General features: G+C 55.5%; 1 pseudogene across 1 annotated transcript in view; it reads left to right on the top strand.

Moving 5' to 3' along the window:
• Positions 1 to 3577: 3577 nt before the first annotated feature.
• The window catches only part of LOC306650227 (phosphatidylinositol 3,4,5-trisphosphate-dependent Rac exchanger 1 protein-like), a 34908-nt pseudogene continuing 18778 nt past the window's right edge, over positions 3578 to 19707 (top strand). Inside the window, exons 1-9 of the transcript in view lie at positions 3578 to 3798; positions 8466 to 8584; positions 9383 to 9528; positions 11301 to 11445; positions 11523 to 11723; positions 13225 to 13414; positions 18200 to 18269; positions 18493 to 18692; positions 18846 to 19259. The product of the transcript in view is annotated as a phosphatidylinositol 3,4,5-trisphosphate-dependent Rac exchanger 1 protein-like (transcript). The remainder of the gene's footprint in view (positions 3799 to 8465; positions 8585 to 9382; positions 9529 to 11300; positions 11446 to 11522; positions 11724 to 13224; positions 13415 to 18199; positions 18270 to 18492; positions 18693 to 18845; positions 19260 to 19707) is intronic.

Below are 19707 nucleotides of genomic sequence, written 5' to 3'. Positions count from 1 at the left end.
ACACTCACTGGTGTCTGTTGTCCAAGTCCCCAACTCCAGCTGCCAGCAGGATGGCCACCTGTTGCCAGGTCTCCCTGGGCCTCTGATTGGTCTTCTTGCCCCAGATCTACCCTCGGGCCCTTCTACCTCCAATTGCCAGGCGCTAGGTGTGCTTCACTTCACTGGCCCCACCCTGGGCCCTGGGGTGCTTCTGGCTGTTCTCCTTCCCAACCTAGCTATCCCCCAGGCTGCCTTACTGTCTTGCAGCCTTTCTCCCTCTATAGCTGGGTTTTGTGATAAATTGTTGACGTGTTACTGTCATGTAACCTAAGATAGTCTCGGTTGCTGGAGCGTTCTCAGGACCCACAGGAAGTCCCAGATACTTTAAATCAGCAGGGAGTTTCAGAACTTGTGGTGCTCTGATCCAAAACCAAATATTGTGATCTTTGTGAAAACTTCTGAAGCCCGTGAAATCAATCACATTTTTCCTGCAGCCTCTCCTTTCTACAGGTGAGAAGAATGTGTATACGCTCATGGTGACCTGATTAATGCATGCACAGAGCATGCATGCCTGGCCTGTTGCCAGTGAGTGACTCATTTTGCATGTGCCAGGGAGCCACAAGAGAAGGTTGTAGGAGCTCAAACCTCTTTCTCCCACTGAGGCCAGGAACTCCTATTGACATATAGTGCTTCAATTAAGAGAAATTATTTCCCACCTAGATGACTGAAGCCAGCTGAAATAAAGTGCCAGGCTTGCTTGTTAACTTTTACCTTTGCTTTCAGTGGAAGATTCACCAGATTAAACTGGAACCCTGAGACCCAGGCAATCAAAGCCTGTGTGCCCTTTTACCCCTGTAAGAGCAGGCTATTTCTGGAGCAGTCAGTTGCTCACCTGCATTGTGTGAGGCCTTCAGGAGAGCAGGTAGGGGAGTGCCAGAGGGCATTTGACAGAAGAAACAGCCTCTGGACAGAGCTGAACCAAGTAAACCCAAGGAAGAGATGGTGACCAAAAAGCACTAAAAAACCAGTTTTTAAACAAATGAGGTTCTGAAGAAAAACACATTCTCAGAAAATACCTCTCTGAATTCAGAGGAATGAATCCCAGCCACAGTCTATTGCCATAGGCAAATGATTTGTAGGATTTTAAAATGCAAATTATTTTAAAATCCACATTTTAAATTTGTGTAAGTTTCTTAAAGGTATATTCTAATAGTGATATGGTTGTAGAAATATTAAAATAGCTTCCTTGCTAGTACTTTATTATATGATGGTTTAGGCTGTCCTATGAAAATCAGACTTAGTCTGCCTCTTGCCGCTCTGATTAAGTGCAGGTGGTCTCTCTTGGAATCTGGCCACCAGAAGCATGGGGTCCTCTCTTGGTCACCTTCCTTCAGTGCATGTCGGCTGGTGGCCACCGTTGGTCAGGTCTCCATCCCTGTTTCTTTGTCCCCCTCCCCGCCTAGGCTGCAGCCATTTATTGTTGAGAGACTGGCTTAGTTAAGACCAGATGCCTCAGTCCACAGATCCATCCAGCTGATGGATGTGGGAGCAAAGCATGTTAGGCCACCTTGGAGGGGTGGCAGGCCTCCTGCACAGTGAAGGCCTGGACAGTGGTGAGCCTCCCTCACAGATGGCCGGCGCACTGGGCTCCCTCTTTGTAGATGAGTAGCTTTGCTTGGAGCTGCTACCCGAACCCCCTTAGTCCATCCCTGCAGAGGGGCCTCCAGATGCAAGCCCCGGAGGGACCTTTGCAGGAGGGTCATGGTCATGAAAGGGACATGTGTGTTCTCAGTAAGAGGGAAGCAGGCACCTACCTTGCTGGCCCTGGGCAGGCGGCAGTCGGCTGACCTGTTCTCATGGGACATGGTCAGGGAAGGGCATGAGGATAGCTGCTCATGTTCGCTTTCCTCTATATTGAACTTCGTGGGCCTCCACATTGGCCTTTAATGTTGGCTCAATCACTTTTAAGCATGACCACTGCAGCGTGGCTGGGGTCTTGTGTCTGGGTGGATGCCTCCTGATGGATCCTGCCCTGGCTGGTGGACATCTTGGTGCTTGGCCTTAGGACCCTTAGGACCACCTGTGGCCTGGTCTCATCTCTCCAGGGAGACTGCAGGGCTGGCATGGAGGGGCTCCCCTGCCCCAGAGTGTCTTGGCATTTTGGATGCACTTTGCTTATGTACTTGGCCACGCTGAGGAGCAGCTTCCCGAGCTGAGTGTTCTTCTCTCCCAGGCCCCCTGGACAGCCATGGCTAGAGGTTCAGATTCAGGGCTGCATGACCCTGGGGCTCTGCCATTGGGTCAGATACCAGGTCCTCCAGAGCCTCCCAGCAGGTGTGAGTGAGGCGGGGCCAGAAGAGGATGCTGCTGCTCTTTGCTTTGAGCTGGGTGACAGAGCCCACCCAGGGAGCCACTGTTTGTGATGACAGGGGTCCCAGAACCCTCCATGGCAGCTCTGAGTGGATTGCAGTAGGTTCCCTGCCTTGCCAGTGGCCGTCAGAAATCAGCTTTCAAGCTGGGTGCAGTGAGGCATGCCTGTGATCCCCATGACTTAGAGGCTGAGGCAGGAGGATGGCAAGTTCAAGGCCAACCTGGGCAACTTAGTGAGACCTTGTCTTGAAATAAAATGTTAAAAGGGCTGTGGATATAAATCAGGAGTTAAGTGCCCCTGGGTTCAATCCCCAGAAATTCAAATAGATAAAAATAAAAAATTAAATCAAAAGCTCAGGAAAACATATCTGGCTGCATCCAGTCCTGTGTGTGCATCCAGTCCTGTGTGGCCCCTCGGCCAGGAGTCTGTAGGCCCCCTTTGGATCTCACAGCCTGACCCATGAGCCAGTGGTTCCCAGGACTCAGTGGGCTTCTGACTTTCCTGGTGAGTGAGTTTGCCCCCAGTGACTGGACCAGGGGCACAGGGAGACAGAGCAGCCCCAGCCATGGTGATATTCCATGGCCGGTGTGGGTAAAGCCAGTCCCCAAACTGGGTCTCAGGCCCTGTCAACAGGTCTCCCTGGGATATGAGATCCTCCTTGGTTCCTTGTTGAGTGTTTGTGGAGGAAGATCTTGTGAGTAACCCTGACCCCTTTCCAAGTTCATTTCCAGGCAGGGACAGCAGGGTGCCCTTTGTTCTTCCCCTTGAGGAATCTGCTGGGTTTAGATTTCAAGGGCCCTGCAGTCCTCCAGTTGGATGTGTCATCCAGCCCCTGCCTGCCACAGTGCTCCTCCACCACAAGGGCTGCCTGCCCACCTTGGAAAGGAGGCAGTGAGGGAGGCAGGTGTCTTCAAGTGGTGAGGCCAGCAAGCATGATGGTCTTACCTCAGTCAGGTGCCATGCCTGGGGGAGGGAGGCTACGGCCAGTACCCAAGTGCAGCTAAAACCCCATCCCCAAGATGGCAGAAGGAAGGTGAGAATCTGGTACCCTGCAGCTAGCCTCCCACATCCACCAGGAGCTAGTGAGGCCCCAGCTCCTGGCCCAGTCTCCCTGCTCAGTCTCCTGGTCCCCTCTGGCTTGTGCTCACCACAGTTGGAAGCCAGCCCACCTGAGGGTGCTGGTTGTCTGCTGAGAGTTGCCTGTGGGGTGCATCAGGCTCTCTTGGGATGCTGAGGGGCACAGGAAGGGGAGGGTTGTGCCGGCTGCTCCTCTGGATTGGCCCACTCATCCTCAGCCCCTCCCTCCTCTCTCAGGGCTCCAACCTCAAGGACATCTGCACCCAGCTCCTCCTGCAAGGGACTTTGTTGAAAATCTCTGTAGGTAACATCCAGGAAAGGGCTTTCTTCCTGTTCAACAACCTCCTGGTCTACTGCAAGTGGAAATCCAGGTGACTTGCTGGGGAGGCTGGCACCTCAGCTGCCTCTGTGGGCCAGGAGGCGGGGCAGGGCTGACCCACAGCTTCCCCCCAGGGGTGGTATCTTGGGCTTGTTGCTTCCCTCTCTGGGCCTCCCTTTTCTTCCATGACTTGAGGGGTTTGTTCTAAATCCATATATAGTGAGAGCCATATAGCTATTACAAATTCTCCAGGAGCCATATTTAAGAAACTTAGAGACAGGCAAAATGAATTTAAGCAGTGTATTTTATTTAACCTAATGCAGCTACAATTGTTATATTTAGTTGAAACTGTGTGTGTGTGTGTGTGTGTGTGTGTGTGTGTGTGTGTGCACGTGTATAACAATAATCAGTTTGGAAACTTGGGTGCAGGTCTCCCTTGGCACCACTGGTGTGTGTAGCTGCGTGGTGAGTGCTCAGTAGCTCCACATGGCTCGCAAATGAATGGCCTTTCAGGCAATGTGTTTCTAGATGGTCATGAAGCTGGAGGTGACACCAGCATTCTGTGATTCTAAGATCAAAGGTCGAGGGTCCAGGGGAGGGAAGCTATTTCCTGCTGAGCTTCAGGAGGGAAAGAATAGGGTCTTTATCACCTTTGCCCCATCCCTGGAGCTCCTCGGTCTTCCTAGAGCCCAGGGATGAGGAGACATGATGGGACATGGCAATGGTGTTTGTGAGTGGTGGTGTGAATGGCGTGTGGGTATGGCCGGGTGGCTGGAGGTCTGGGAGGTGGCTGCAGGGAGGCAACAGGAGACGTGGCTGTGGCAGTGGAGATGTGGAGGGGCCTGCAGAGGTGCCATTAGACATGGGGCTGGCGTGTGGCTGCTGGGTGAGCGGGTGGCAGCTATGGATGGAGGTCTGGAGGTCGGAGGACAGATGGGTGGTTGCTGGTGGTGGGTGAGGCAGATGGACTCTGGAAAGGTAGGGTAGGGTGGTGGGTGGGACATGGACCATGAATGGAGAGAGGATGGGTGGGATTGACGAGGGTACAAATGGGCTGCTGAGTCACAGTGTGGTTGGTGGATGGAGATTTCTGCCTTTCTGTGCTCTTCTTCTTTTTGGTGCCAGGGATTGAACCCAGGGTGCTCTACTGCTGAGCTGCATGCCCGCCCTTTTTATTTATTATGTTGAGACAGGATCTCACTAAGTGGCCAAAGCTAGACTCAGATTTGCAGTCCTCCTGCCTCAGCCTCCTGAGCTGCTGGGGTCCCAGGTGGCCCTACAGATATCCTGCCTTTCTGTTTCCTGCTCAGCATAGAAGGTGGTCTCAGTGACCAGTGCAGGCTTTCCAAATTCTCTTCCCTGCTACTTTGTCTTTGAGGTGGAAGTGACTTTCCAGAGACTTCCTTGGCTCCCAGAGTCTGGGGTGCAGGCTGGTGCAGACCCCAATCCCCTTCATCCCTGCCTCTGGCTTGCCCTGTGGTGCTGGTCTGGTCACTTATTGTCTGTTTCTTCTGGCAACTAAGGCTGTGGTGAGAGACCTGACCATGGGAAAGCTTCCCACTGTCCCTGGGGGCCTGACTGAGCCTCAGTTTTCTCTTCTGTGGAGGGGGCATCAGCTGGTTTAGAGCTGGGTCCTTCCACATCCAGGAGTTTTCTAGCCTCCGGCTTTGCCTCTTGCTGTCTACACTCATCTGTAAAGCAGGGTGCATGATCAGATGTGCCCCAAGGGTCACTATGAAGATGACAGTGCCCAGCCTGGTATATAGTAAGTGTATAGGACTTGGACTGTCACTGTCACCATCGACATCTTCAGCCTCTTTGGGGTCTTGTTCAGTGGCCCTGTGAGTGCAGTCCTTATGGAGGAGTCTCCAAGCCATGGCCCCAGACACTCGCCCTTTCCTTGGTGCTCTGGGGCCAGGAGGCCTCGGTCTCCTCATTCTGTGGTCTCCCATGTACTGCCCCAGGTCTTCCTGCCTCATTTGCTTTGTTCTTCCTGCCCGCTCCTAGGGCCTTTCTCTTGCTTCTTAGGGTCTTTCACTTACCTTCTCAAGTACTCCCATTCCTCCTCTGCCCTGTCAGCTCCCTCCTTCCTCCCTGACACCTCCTGCTTTCCCTCAGGCCAATGAGTCCTCCCTTGGTGGTTGCAAGGCTGTCCTTCTCCAGCCATTTCTGCTACCCCCCTGGTCTGTTGGAAGCAGACACTTTTTCAGAACACTGGGGTTTAGGACTGTCCCTTTGGGACTCTGGGACCTGGTCCCAACTTGTGACTGAACTCACCCTCTGGCCTCCCTGATGTGGCCCATCCTCCTCTTACTATGAGTATGGCTGCTGGTTGCAGTATCTTCCATGTGAGCCCAGGCCCTCCCTGGGCTGCCGGGATCTTCTTTCAGGCCAGGCCCTGCCTTGGTCCTGAGGGGAGCAGGACTGGTTGGAGGGACAGTGCACACCTGTCTGCTGAGAGCCTGGCAGCAGGCCATGTGCCTGCCTCTGGAATGAGAGCCAGAGATGAGCCTGGAGGCCTAGGGACTGGGTCATGTTGAGTGAAGTCCCAGCCCCAATGGTATGGCCAACAATGCAACCAGTGCCTGCTGACTTTGGTCCCTGCATGGGGTTGCAGGGCACAGCCTGTCTGGGACATGGGTCAGGGAGGTCTCTGACACAGTGCTCTGATCTCATCCAGAAGCAAAATTCCATGGGTGTCATAAATGATCAGGAGCACTTTAAAGTCCACCCTGCACCTTGGCACGGTGGCCCATGTCTGTAATCCCAGGGGTTCACTAAGCTGAGGCAGTAGGATTGAGAGTTCAAAGCCAACCTCAGCAACAGAGAGTCACTGAGAAACTCAGTGAAACCCTGTCTCTAAATAAAATACAAAATAGGGCTGGGGATGTGGCTCAGTGGTCAAGTGCCCTGAGTTCAATCCCTGGTACCAAAAACACAAACAAGCAAAAAAAAAACCAAAAAAACCCAAGTTCACCCTGTAGTTTTGAAGGGGGAACTGAGGCTGAGAAGAACTCACCCCAGCTGGGGCTTAGCACATAGTGGTCCAGAGCATGGAGGCTGTCACTGGCCAGTCACCAACCTCGGCCACACGTGGCTACTGCTCATGTGTTTTTCCAACTGGTCCTCCTTTCTCAGGGTTGGTGAGCAGGATGTGCCCGGGGTGCAGGTGTGCCCAGATGGCACATGGCCTGTGCTGTGGGTGGCGAGAGTGTTAGTGTCTGTCTTCTCATGGGTGCACACACCATGCACACACCAAGTTTGCAAGAAATGCTCCTCTTCATCCAACTCCTGACCTACCCCTTCACTCCTCAGGCCTTGCCCATCCCCACAGAGGGACCTGAAGTAGGTGCTCTGGGGGAGAGGAAGGGTTTTCCCGTGGGTGTGTGTGCACCCCCCAGAAGTTGTCCCAGGGTGAGCTCTGAGCTCTTTGACTGGCAGGACCCAGGCCTGCAGCTGACATGCTGAGGACGGAGGGGAGTCAGTGGAGTTTCCTGAGATCTGCTGGCTCAGGACCCAGCAGGAGCTCTTGTGTCTGAGTCTGAGCAGGAAAAAGCCCCAGCCAGGCTCTGGTCCCCCTGGCCAGCACTGCCCTCACTTACCCCCTCCTCACGGCAGTGTGAGTTTGCTTCTGTCTCCAGCCTTATTTGATCAGGACTCAAGGATGGGCTTGTGTGTGTGAGTGTCAGTGGATGGGGAACACACCCAGAGAAGCAGCGAAGGGGGTACAGGGCTGGAGGAGGCTCATGTGGAACCCCAGGTTTGTGCCTGGCAAGGACTTCCTGTCTGCCACCCAGGCAGTGCCTACTTGTGCCTCACAGGGCAGAAGGGACAAGGCTGCTATCCTACAAAGGGATGAGGCCTCTTTTACAGAGTCACTGATCTGTTCATGAGGGTGCTGCCCCCATCCTAAACACCACCCAAAGGCCCCTTCCTAATATCATAGCATCAAGGTTCAGGGCTTGGGGCTCAGCGTATGAATTTGGAGGGACACCAGGAGATCATAGCATTGATCAAACTGGTGAGCTGAATTCACCTGAGTGAATGAATGAGTGGTGGGTGGCTGGGTTGATGGGTGGATGGGTAGGTCAGGTACATGGGTGGACTGGTAGGTAGACTTAAATGGATTGGCCTGTGGACAGATTGACTGCTAGATGGAAGGGTGGGTAAACTGGGTTGGTCAGTGGAGGGACTGGTGGGTAGATGATGGGTTGGTAAGATGTGTGGGTAGATGAATGGACTGGTGGGTAGATAGATTTAAATGTTCTGGCATGTGGACAGATTGGTGGATGGAAGGATGGATAAGCTGGGTGGGTGGGTGGACTGGTGGGTAGATGGTGGGTGGGTAAGATGGGTGGTGGGGTAGGTGGTGGTTGAGTGGCCCACTCCAAGCTCTCCTCCATCTGGTCTTATTTCAGGAAGTGCTTGTTAGGAACTCTGTGTGCCACTTTCCCCTTGCTAGTTAGGAATGTGTTTCTGTCACTTCTCTTTGCCCTCCCTTGACACCTCCTAGTGGCTGGCTGATGGCTCTGGGAGGCAAGCCAGGCTCTGAGCCTGCTTTTCAGATGAGAGCACCATGACTGGGAGAGAAGTGGGTGGCTTACCGCCTGTGCACCAGCCCACTGTCCACACTGGCCCAGCCTGATGCTGCCCCTGTCCCTGGAGTCACTCTGTGTTGCTTTCTCCCTCAGGGGATGATGACTTCCCAGTGTCTTTCAGGGTCACTGGGAGCAAGAAGTCCATCATGAGGACCAAATCCATCAATGACTCCCTGTATATCATCAGGGGCCAAATCAACACTGAGGTCTTGGAGGTGGAGATCGTGGAAAATGGCACACGTAGGCCAGGCCTGCCCCTGCCACACTCCCTTGGCTCTTAAGCATTTGCCTTTCCTGCAGCACATGACCTACCTCCAGAAAGGTGTCTGGAGCATGGGTACTAAAGGGAGCACCCAGGGCACATGGTCCCCGAGAGAGGGCAGCACCTCCCATCCTTCCCTGCATGGTGTCCACCTCCCCAGGAGGAACTGCTGTCTTAAATTTGTGATGATTACTTCCTTGCTGTTATCCACCATGTATTCTTTACTGAACATTTTAATTAAAATTTCTGTGACTTTGAAACTCACGTGGGCGTTTATATACATTTAAGTGGCTCTAGATGCACGTGGTCAGGTGTGGCTTCTACTCATGGATGTCCAGGTGTTCCTGCCACTGCCCACCCTGGCCCTGGATCTCAATATGCACTGCATTCCTTGGCTGGCGTCCACTGAAGGAGTGTGCCAGTTCACCTTGGGGGCCTTGTTCTTGGCTTGGTAACCCTCATTCTCGAGTGGCCCAGGGAGAGACTGGGAGACCCTCCTAGGCTCCAGACGAGGTACTGTCTTCATGCCCTTACAAGCTGTCTTGAAGCCCCATATCATTTAGGAGCTGGGAGGGGTCTTTGTAGGTCTTCCTTGCCCCCTAGAGAGCAGCCAGGAAAGGGGACATTCCAAGGGTTGGATGTTCAGCTCAGGGCCCTGCCCCTGCTGCTGACCCTGCCCCTCCACACAGGCATGGAAGGGCGGGTCACCACCTGGGCTGCTGGTGGGAGGGGGTGTTGGGGTCCACATTACCCATCTCCACTCCCGTCCCTGTCAGCCGATTACCACAACAATGGCTACACTGTGACCAATGACTGGAAGATCCACAATACAACCAAGAACAAGTTGTGTGCATGGCCAAGATGACAGAGGAGAAATGCAAGTGGCTGGACACCATCATCTGCAAGTGGGAGCAGTGTGACAGTGAGTGCCAGGCCCTCCTGGTGGCCCCATGCCTCCGGGTGCCTGGGCTGTGCAGGGCTGTGCAGGTCACTGCAGGCCAGGGCTTTCCAGAAGTGCTCTGTGGGTGCCTTGATGCCAGGGCCAGCAGGAGGGCTTGCCATACCTCCAAATGCCTGCTTTCCCTGGACCCTCGTCAGGAACATTCTGGGCACAGATACCCCTAGAAGGTTGCAGAAGGAAGCCTAGGGCTGGCTCTGACAGGCAGGTGGGCTAGGTTCTGAACTGGGGGCACTGAGGGTTGGGGAAGGGGCTCTGTGTTTCTGGAGAGTGGCCTCAGCTTCCCAGGCCCCAGTGCCCTCATCTGAGGAGGGCATAGATGTTCCTGGGCAGGGCTTGCACTTGAGGACCTTGGGAATCTGACACAGGGTCCCGAAAACTGCCCACTGCCAGGTTTTTCAAGCAGGAAGGAGAGTCTTTGTCTCCTCCTGTCAATGCAGCATGGCTGTGTGGTAGACAGCTTACTCCTGTCCCACGCAGAACTCATCACCCGACTGTCTTCTGCCCCAACTGTCTTCTGCCCCAACTGCTCTTCCCTCAGCCCCCAGGGAGCAGTCAGTGGGTCCTCCATTGGCCCAGAGCACAGTTTGACTTCAGGCCCATACTTGACCCTGCATCCCTGTGCCTCAGATTCTGCTGATGGGCAAGGAAAACCCTCAGGTCTACCTTCCACATGGGCCAGGTCCAGGATCCCCACTCCCCAGCCAGATGTCCATCACCATCACTTCTCGGGAGTGTGAGTCCAGGTTGGCCACCACTGAGGGTTCCTCTTCTAGAGGAGCAGACACCTGGGTCTTTGGGAGGTACTTCCAGATGTTAAGTGTAGCATAGAAAGGTACAAAAGACTCAATTAACCACTGAACTTGGCCCTTGATGGGCAAAGTTGTGAGCCCTGAAACTGGTCAGGATACGTGTGTGGTCAAGACTGGAGTGGGGTTCAGCCTCCTGGCCTGGCTGGGTGGGACTGATAGGTATCTTTGTGGTTGTAATCCAGAGCTGTGGTCAGCCCTGGGTGTATGTGAACCCAGGTCAGGTGTGGTCCAAGGGGCCCTTGTCGTTAGATTTGGGTGTTGTTTAAACCCTGACCTGGGACTTGGCACATAGGATGGTGTGTGCTGTGGTCAGGAGCCCAGATCCAAGTTCACTTCCTGGATCAAATTCCTGGTCCAACATTTTGAGTTGGGCCATGTGGACTGAGAACCTGACTTCTCTGGTCCTCAACTATGATGTGGGGATGACCACAATGCATTACTGCAGGTTCTCTCAAGGGCCACTTGGCATGTCATCGCAGTGTAAAGGTGTTGGCCATGTTGTCTAGGTTGAACAGGCCCACAAAATGTGGGCCTAGATGAAGGCCAGGGTCCCTGCATCTGTTTGGATGAAGAGCCATCTTCCAGCCAGGCTGGTGTGAAGAGGGTGGCAGGTTCTCTGCTAACCTGTGCAGGTGGAGCTGCGCCCTGGGGTGGGCATGGCTCTGGAGCTGGGCTCATGGTGAAGGCTGGATCCCGTTCCTATAGGGCTCAACCTCTCTGGGCCTCCACCTTCCCATTTTGAGCGGTACTTTTGAGGAGTCCATGGTAGGTGTCTGGAGCCATGGATGAGAGATGGGAAGTGCTCGTAGCTGTACTGGGGTGGCCATGGTGGGGCAAGTGGGGCAGTTTTCAGGAGCCATGGGCGACTTCCTTTGGCCCGCTGGGTCTGGTGCCTTCTCCAGTGCCGATGATGTCCCCATGCAGGCCTGAAACTGGGTGTGGAGCAAAACGCCTTCATCATGATCGTGGAGAAGGCGGAGAAGCTGTAACACTGATGATGAGAAAGAAGGTGAACCTGATGAAGGATGGGCTGCAAGTTGAGCACCGTGCTCAAGTGCTTGCTGGGCAAGTGAGTGCCACTGGTGACCAGCTCCCAGACCTCCACGGCCCCTCCCAGCCCCTCTCAGCCCTGCCCTTCCTGGGCAGAGTCATCCAAGGACCACCAGTCCTTGTGGAGCTGCCCTCGGAGGTTAAGGGGGCTGGGGTCCTGGGTGGGACTTCAGCCACTGTGCCTTCTGTCACATCAGAGCCAGCAGGTGCACCGAGGGCTGGGATGAAGCCAGAGCTTGCTGTGCTGGTGCCCTGGGGCGGGGAGAAGCTCCTAGAAGAGCAGCAGGTGGAAGGCAGGTGGGGCTCTTAGGATGGTGCTGACTGGTAGCTGGGTATGAAGTCTGGACCTGGGGAGGAGAGATTGAACCCTGGGGGTAGGAGATCATTAGAGTAGCTGCAGACCAAATGGACCCTGGCTGACTATGTGCGAAGGAGGATGGAGGAGGTGGAGGGGGCATAGTAGCCAGGTGAAGAGGAGGTGGGAGAGTGGAAGAAGGTCCAGACCAGCATGCTTGTCCCTTGGGGCCTGAGCCTGGAGTGGGAGGAGCCCAGGGTTGTGCCTGGGGTCAGACAGTACAGGACACACAGCAGGTGGCTTCCAGAGGTGGCAGGGCCTTGGGCTGGGCTGCCATTGCCCTCCAGGTTCAGCATCTCTCCCTGAAGTGTCTGGAGAGGAGAAAGTTGGAGTCCCAGGAGTCCTGGGAATGCTCAGGGCCAGGAGGCAGGGGGAAGGCCCTGGGTGGTCTTTATCAGCTGATCCCTATTCCCAGCTGAAAGGAGGCTCCTCTCCTGGAGGGGCTGATTCCTGCCCTCTGGTCAGAGAACCTTCCTGTCTCTTGCCAAGCCCTTGCCCAGCCAGACTGGATAGCCTGTCTGATGAGAGCTTCAGGGGCATTTTCATCTCCTCAGGAAGGTTTGGGGGGTGGCTTCCACTGCCCCTGTGAATGGGGGACAGGATCCCAGGATGGTTGACCCTGGGGTCCAGAAAACCAAGAAGGAGACCTAAGAAACTCTTCGTCCTGTGCAGCTTCCTCCTCATTTGTCCTGGCAGGTGCCTCTTTCCTACTCGGGCCAGCTCCTGAGTCCTCTGGGAGCCCTGGTCCCCTTGGGTGGAAGGAATTGGAGGCCACAGAGAGGGTTTGTCCAGTCCCGACTCTCTGCTGCACAGTGCTGACAATCTTTCAGTCTCAGAACACTGTGAGGTGGGTCACTGTTGCTGTCCCACTTTAAGGGTGAGGAGAAAGCCAGAGCAGCTTGTGCAGCCCAAATTAAAGCAAAGCAGCTACAGGCCAGGGCAAGGTCCCAGTACACACTCACTTGGCCCACATCAGGCCCTGGTGCTGGGCGAGTGCTTCATGGGCATGTCCCACCTTTCTGGAGACAGACACCAGCGGGTCAGTCACAGAACTGCAGTGGGCAGGGTCGTTGAGTCCACCTTGTCTTCCATCCCATGCAGCACCTGGCATGTATGAGGGACTGAGGCTCTGTCCCCAAAGAGCCCCAGGACCTTTTTCCAGCAGGAGGGGGGCTGCTGCTCCCTGAGCTGCTTTCCCACATCCATTGTCATGTTCCGGGTCTGTTTTATTCATTAAGTCATTTATTGAGCACCTGTAGTATGCCAGTGGATGGGGAGACAGTAACATGGAAGGAAGGAGATTGTCTCCTAGGCTTGCAGGAGGAAGGGGTGACAGACAGATTGGACATATACACCAGGCTCTGGTGGGAGTGGGGTGATATCCTCACTTCAGGTATCTACTGAGCTGTGCTCAGTTGGCCTGGTCTGGCTGCTGTCCTGCAGACCCCCCATCTGCACCCCACCCCACTGGCTCTGGGACATGAGGATATGGCAGAAGCACAGTGCCATGGGGGTCAGGGTGGGGTGCCTCATCAGGTCTGCTCTGGGCCCTCAGATCCTGCCCCAGGAGGAAGACTATGGTTTTGACATCGAGGAGAACAAGGTCATGGTTGTGAGGGGCTCGCTGGCTGAGGTGAGGCCTCCCAGCTGCTGGCAGGGGCAGTGTGGAGGTGGGAGGGGCAGCTTGGCAGGTCTGGGTCCATGGGTCCTACTTCTCTTTCGTCCACTTGAGGAAACTGAACACAGGACCCCTGCAGGTACTTGGGAGCAGGGGCGAGCCCCCCCCCCATTCAGTGTGCTCCTGCGTGGCACACCTGCGCCCTCTGCTGGCTCTGTGCAGAGGCACCGGGAATGCTCACATTCTGAGCCAGATTTCCAAAGAGCTTTGATGATGAAAAACCCAAATAGTGGGCAACTCTAGCAGGAGGAGTTCCTTGCTGTGCCCTGGGCAGGGCTGGAGGAGGGCTGGGTGGGAGGCAAGACTTAGCCCCAGGCTCACAGCTTCTCCTGGGTGGGAGGTGGGGCTGCACCTGCCATGCCAGGAGCCCTTGTGAGAGAGGCAGTCACCAGGTGGCCACCCCATTGGATGCCAAGCTTGGCTGCTGTGCAGATCCTGTGCCTTCAGTGCTTCCCACAGGGGAGCCGCCGTGGCCTGCAGCTGCCCCTGTCCTAAGAAACACAAGGAGGGTCCTTCACTGTGGAAATCATGGTTAATAACAACATGCCCATCTGGCCTGTTGTCCCCAAGATGGCTGGCCTGCAGGAGGGCAGGAAGATCTACTCCAACAACATGGACCTGATGTTGCTGTGGCCCTTCTCCAAGTGGAGTCCCTACTAAACCAGTGCTTCAGCTCCCACCACCACTCCCTGCGCCTCCTGATGGCCACCAAGGCCAAATAGTGAGTGTCCCCTGCCTCTGCTGGCATGCTGAGGAGGTGCCATGCTGAGGTGCTGGTGGGGCAGGAGCTGGTGGCCCTTTGGTTGACCTGTTCCTGCAGCCACCAGCCACCATGGGACTTGAGCTGACAGTGCCGAGGTGCCTTCAGGCCCTGGACATGTGTCCCTGTTGGTGTGGACACAGTTCCTACCCTTTGTGGACCTCCAGTCAAGTTGGGGGACAGGGCTGGGGACAAAAGTACACAGGTAGGAGCATGAGATGCATCCCAAGCTGGGGCACCTAGTGCACTGTGGACAGACAGAGCTGGGAGTGGACTGGGCTGTGCAGACACAGAGAGGTGGACAGGAATTGGGGCTTCTTTTGTGGATTCTGGGGGAGGAGGTTCCAGACAGGTGTACCTAGGCCTGTGTGGGGCCAGCCCTGGCATGTTTGAGGACCAGCAAGGAAGCTGAGGGGTGCAACTGAGTGACGGGGTGAGGAAACCAGCCGGGCAGTGGGGCTGGCCTGTGGGGCTCTGAGCCCTCTGGAGAGCAGCTGGAAGTTCTGGGGTCTGGTGGCTGTAGGTGGTGCAGATCAGGGTTCAGGGCGAGTTCTCTATTTTCTAATCATGCAGCTGGTGTCCAATTTTCCCTTTTACTCCAGGCAGTGTCCCCCAGTGGGAGTGTGGGCATTGTGAATGTGGTTATTTTAGTCCTAGGCAAGCTGGTTCAGGAAGTCAGGTCCCTGTGGTTGCCAGTTCCAGTAGCAGAGGGCACCAGGCGTGACCTTCTCTTCAAAGTTCTGAAGCACCTGGGGCTGGGGCACAGGCTTACGAGATGGTTTCATTGAGCAGGCGGGAACAGGAGGAATGAAGACAGGACTGGGACACAGCCTGGGCAGGGGCATCCCAGACTGAGGACACCCGCCACCCATTCTGGTAGGTACAGCCCTTCCTGCCATGTTGAGGAGCAGGGCTCAGTGTGGCTGTGACTGAGACATCCATCCCCTTGCTAGGGGCCCTGCTGGGTGTTTCTCTAGGGACAGCACCAAGCTGAGCTGGACCACTTCTCATTCTGCCTCTTCCACAGTGAGTCAGCACCTGCTGGTGGGGTGCTGTTCTGTCCACTTGGGGCTCCTGGGATGGGGAGTGGTGCAGGCAGCCTGGTAGAATTTCGGGGCTCTTGGTCCCAGGATTGGTGGTGTGGACTCTGGTCAACTGCATTTCTCCTCCTGTGGGAGTGGCAAGCCTGGGCCGAATTTCCCAGAAGCCTCAGAGGCAGGGCCCCCAGGTGGTCCTGGGTTGTGGGAAGTGAACTGCTTTCCTTATGTCTTACCTGTCCCTGGTGCCTGCTGTAGGACCATCAAAGTCCCCGACCACTCCAAAGCCCTGTGTTTCCAGATCTGGAGAGCTGCCCCACCCTGTGTCTACACCATGGGGAGAGGTGAGTGAGAACCCCGCTGACCAACAGCGGCCCTGGGGACAGGCTGTCTGCATCATATGAGTCCTGAGTGGCCCGGACCCTTACTCCCTGGCTCAGCTTGCCAGTGAGCCATGGCATTTGTGTCCTTCCTGAAGCAGAGGTTGGAGACTCTGATCACACCTGGGTGGAGTGAGCCCAGAAGGATGCATGGAGCAGAAAGGATGGCTCAGCAGAGATCCCCTGTCCCTCCATGAAGTAGCCGATGCCCTTCAGGCTTCGTATTCCCAGGCAGGAATTGGGCCCACTCCTGCCAGACTGGGCTTGTGGTGAGGAGACCGAAACATGAATCTTTCTCCAGCAGGGACATGCTGTAGCCCTGGACAACCAGCTCTAGTCCTCTGCCCCCTGCACTGCCTTCTCCTGTGGTCTCAGGGGCCCTCTGCCTTGGAGAGGAAACTGAGAAGGTCCACGATGCTGGGCCAGCATTGTACACATAGACCTCTTCTAAAGTTTCAAAATTAATTGTCACTTTTGAGGTCAGAGTTATGCTTCTAGAATCTGTTCTCTAAGAAAGTACAAATAATGACAGAAGGCTCCTGAAAAGTCAATGACGTTTTGAAGGGGTCATTTACCTTTAAAGCAGTGGTTCTTGACTGGGAGTGACTTGCCTTCTCCACATGACATCTGGCAGGACTGGGAAGGATTGCCATTAGATCTGGGGAAGACCAGAATGCTACTGGCATCCCATAGTGCCCAGGGTGACCCTCCAGCCCTGACTGTGCTAGTGCAGGGGGAGGTCTGCCCTGAAGCAGCAGCCACATTTGTGATCTCCTGTGATACTGCAAGAGGGTGTCAGTCAGCTTTGCACCTGCTGTGACAAAACACTCAGAGCCATTGACTCATAGGAGGAAAGGTTGGCTGGCACAGCACATGCATGTGATCACAATCCCTCAGGAGGCTGAGATGGGAGGATCACAGATGTAAGGCAAGCTTGGCAGCTTGGTGAGACCCTGTCTCACAATAGAAAGGGCTGAAGGGTTTCCACATAAGGAAAGCAGCATGCTTCCCACAACCCAGGGCTACCTGCCTTGCCTCTGAGGCTTCTGGGAAACTCAGCCAAGGCTTGCCACAAAAGAAAGGAAACACCTCTTTGTGTTTCCACCCCCTCTGAGAAAGCACCCAGCTGGGTTCAGGCCTTTGGGGGACAGTCCAAGTCCTTTCCTTGCAGTGGATGGACCAGCCAAGCATAGCAAGGCTGCTAGTGTTTCCTGAGCCCTTGCAGAGAGCCGCTCACTGCTGAACCTTTTCCTGTGCCAACTCCCTGGATCCCTTAGGAACCCCGTGAGTGGTTGTGTCGATGTCCCATCTTGGAGACGAGGACCTGAAGCCCAGGATGTTGAGTAGTGCTGGATGAACGATGGTAGAAAGCAAGGTGTGACCCAGCCCCAAAGCCACGCTGACCTTGTCACCTTGCCCGCCCAGGCAGAGACTGCATGTCATGTCAACCCCAAGGCCCCAGGGGCAGGGGCTGTCGCTCGTGAACCATGAGAGGGTGGACATGCTCCTGGCGACTGGTAGCACTGGCTCGAGTCCCGGCTTCTGATGCTGAGAACTTGGGGGCTGCTGTGCCTCCCTGAGTCCCTGCTTCCTTTGCCACATGGGGCTGACCCTGGTCCAGGACCACAAGGTCATGCAGGACCTTGAAGGAGAAAACACTCTAGTGAACTTGAGCCTGGGTGCAGAGCCAGATGCCCCTGCCATGTGACCTTGGCTAGTTGCCCCATATCTGAGCTGCTTCTTCTGCAGAATGGGGTGCCAACTCCCTTGCTGCCCGTTAGGGGCCCGTCGGTTCCAGGGAAGGAGGTACCCTGGGTGTCTGGGGAGATGGGGTGGGTGCAGTTCACCTGGCAGCCTGCCTTGCTCACCACACCCTGTTCACTCCTGTCCCCAGGCTTTGTGGCTATTACTGCAGGACTGAGTGCCAGCCAGTGCATCCTAAAGGTCAACTGCAGCAGCATGGTCAGCAAGGGTGCCCTGGGTGTCCTGGAGCATTTCCAGGCATTCCGGATTTGTGGATAAGAGGTGAGTGGTCTTTGGCCAGGCAAGGGGAGCCCTCCTGGGAGTGACAGGGGGGTGGCTGCCCCTCAGATGCAAGGACAGCCCTGGGGGCCCTATCCATGGGCACAGGAGAAGCCTGGCCTCAATCCCACAACCTGGTATCCAGAACCTGGATGGCGGGACTGGACCTCCCTCCTCACCCTTGGGTGTGGTGGCAGAGTGGTGGCGATAGCCAATGTGTCCTAGTTGGGGCAGGGGTGTAGGAGGGCAGCTACTCCATTGACCATCCCCTGGATCTCGAGGTGTTCCTTGGGTACCTGTTGTGCTCAAGGCTGCGACTTGGCCCTAGGGACACTGGAGGCCTGGCATTTTTCAAAGGCTTCCCTCCCCAGGCTGATGCATGGGGCAGTCACTGTCCATGCTGGAGGCCCTGGGAGACTCAGGTGGCATCTGGGAGACCCTTCAAGGTGGCGTTCCTGGCAGGCCTGAGCCCCAGGTAGTCCCTAGGCAGCTGGTCCCCATTCCCTCTCCTTGGACATCCTCTGACAGTGGCTACCCCCAGGGCCTTTTCCACTGGATGGACCACACCTACAAGGATGCCCAAGAGGCACAAGCCAGCCAGGAGGCCCCTGGTGAGTACCCCCATTGTGAGGGGGCCCCAGAGGAAGACCAGCCTGACTTGCAAAGCAGGGATGTGGGGGTGACAGGGAGTGACTGGGGTGTGTCCTCTGTGCCTGGCCTCTGAGCCTCCACAGCTGCATTTCTGTACCCATTTCCTGGGCCTCCCCAGTCCCACAGAGCCAGAGGCTCAGGGTGACACCATTGTAAGCTCTGGATGGGAGTCTCCAGGCTCAGCCCAGGTGGCTGAGGGCCATGTGCTTTCTGGGCTTGGGGGTCTGTGTCCTCGCCTGCCTGAGCTCTTGGTCAGCCTGATGGTGGATAATGTGGACCTGGAACCCAGGGTGGTGTATGAGTACGTGAGCACCATGGGCATCCAGTGCCATGTGCTGGAGAGGATCATGGAGCCCCATGGCTGCTTTGGCCTCACCGCCAATGTATCTGGGGTGGGGTCAATTCTCCCATGGTGGGTGACTGTCCCTTCAGCCCTAGTCTGTGGTGTGGGCAGCAGGCTTGACCTGGCAGCGTGGGCAGAGCACCGGGCTCCTCGCCGCCTGGTGAGTGCTCAGTCACTGCTGCTGTCTCTGCAGATCCTGGAGGCCTTTTGCTGCACACGACAGCGCCTTCCTGCAGAATTGTGTGTGGCTCATGGCCATAAACAGTGCCATCATGACCACGTCCCACTATGACTTCTGCAACATCTGTGACACCAAGCTGGAGAGCATTGGCCAGAGAATCGCCTGCTACCAGAAGGTACCTTCTCCCCGTGGGGCCCCACCACAGATTCTAGGCATGGGATCTCATCTGGGTTGTTGTTGTTCAAGCGGCCTTCAAGCAGGCTGCCCTGGAGTCCCACCTGCTGTGCGGCCTGAACTACTGCCCCACCAACTGCCATGTCAAACTCATGGAGGTGTCCTATCCCAAGATGACCCCCTCTGTAGGCAGATCCTTCAGCATCCAATTTGGGTGCAATCCCTCCCTCATTGGCCTTGACACTGAGCAAGGTACTCACCTGTGTCTGTTAGAGATGGTGCTCCCACCCACACTATGGTACCCACAGAGAACAGTGTCTGAGGGCCAACAGTCCAGGGCTGGAATGTGGCTGCATAGGCATCAGGGTCCAGGCCCTGCTCTCTTTCTGGACCCCATCTCTAGATGGGGACTCTGACTTTCAGGGCACCTCATGGTAGAGTGTGGCTGCTGGGGTACCAGCCACCATGTCTGCATTTCCAGGCAGGAAAAGCCACAGAAGTAAAAAGTGTATCAGTATCAAGCTGAAATTGTCTTCTTGGGGTAACTTCATGGATTGAGTTCCAAAAGGGGAGGTTGGGCCCTGTGGCTTGTGCCTATGACTCCAGCTAATGGAGAAACAGATAGAAGGATCACCAAGTTTGAGGACAGCCTTTGCAACTTAGTGAGACTCTGTCCCATCATTAGAAAATAAAAGGCTGA

This window comes from Sciurus vulgaris (assembly GCF_902686455.1).
Source record: "Sciurus vulgaris genome assembly, chromosome: 19".
NCBI lineage: Eukaryota > Metazoa > Chordata > Mammalia > Rodentia > Sciuridae > Sciurus > Sciurus vulgaris.
This window is presented reverse-complemented; position numbering and strand designations above follow the sequence as displayed.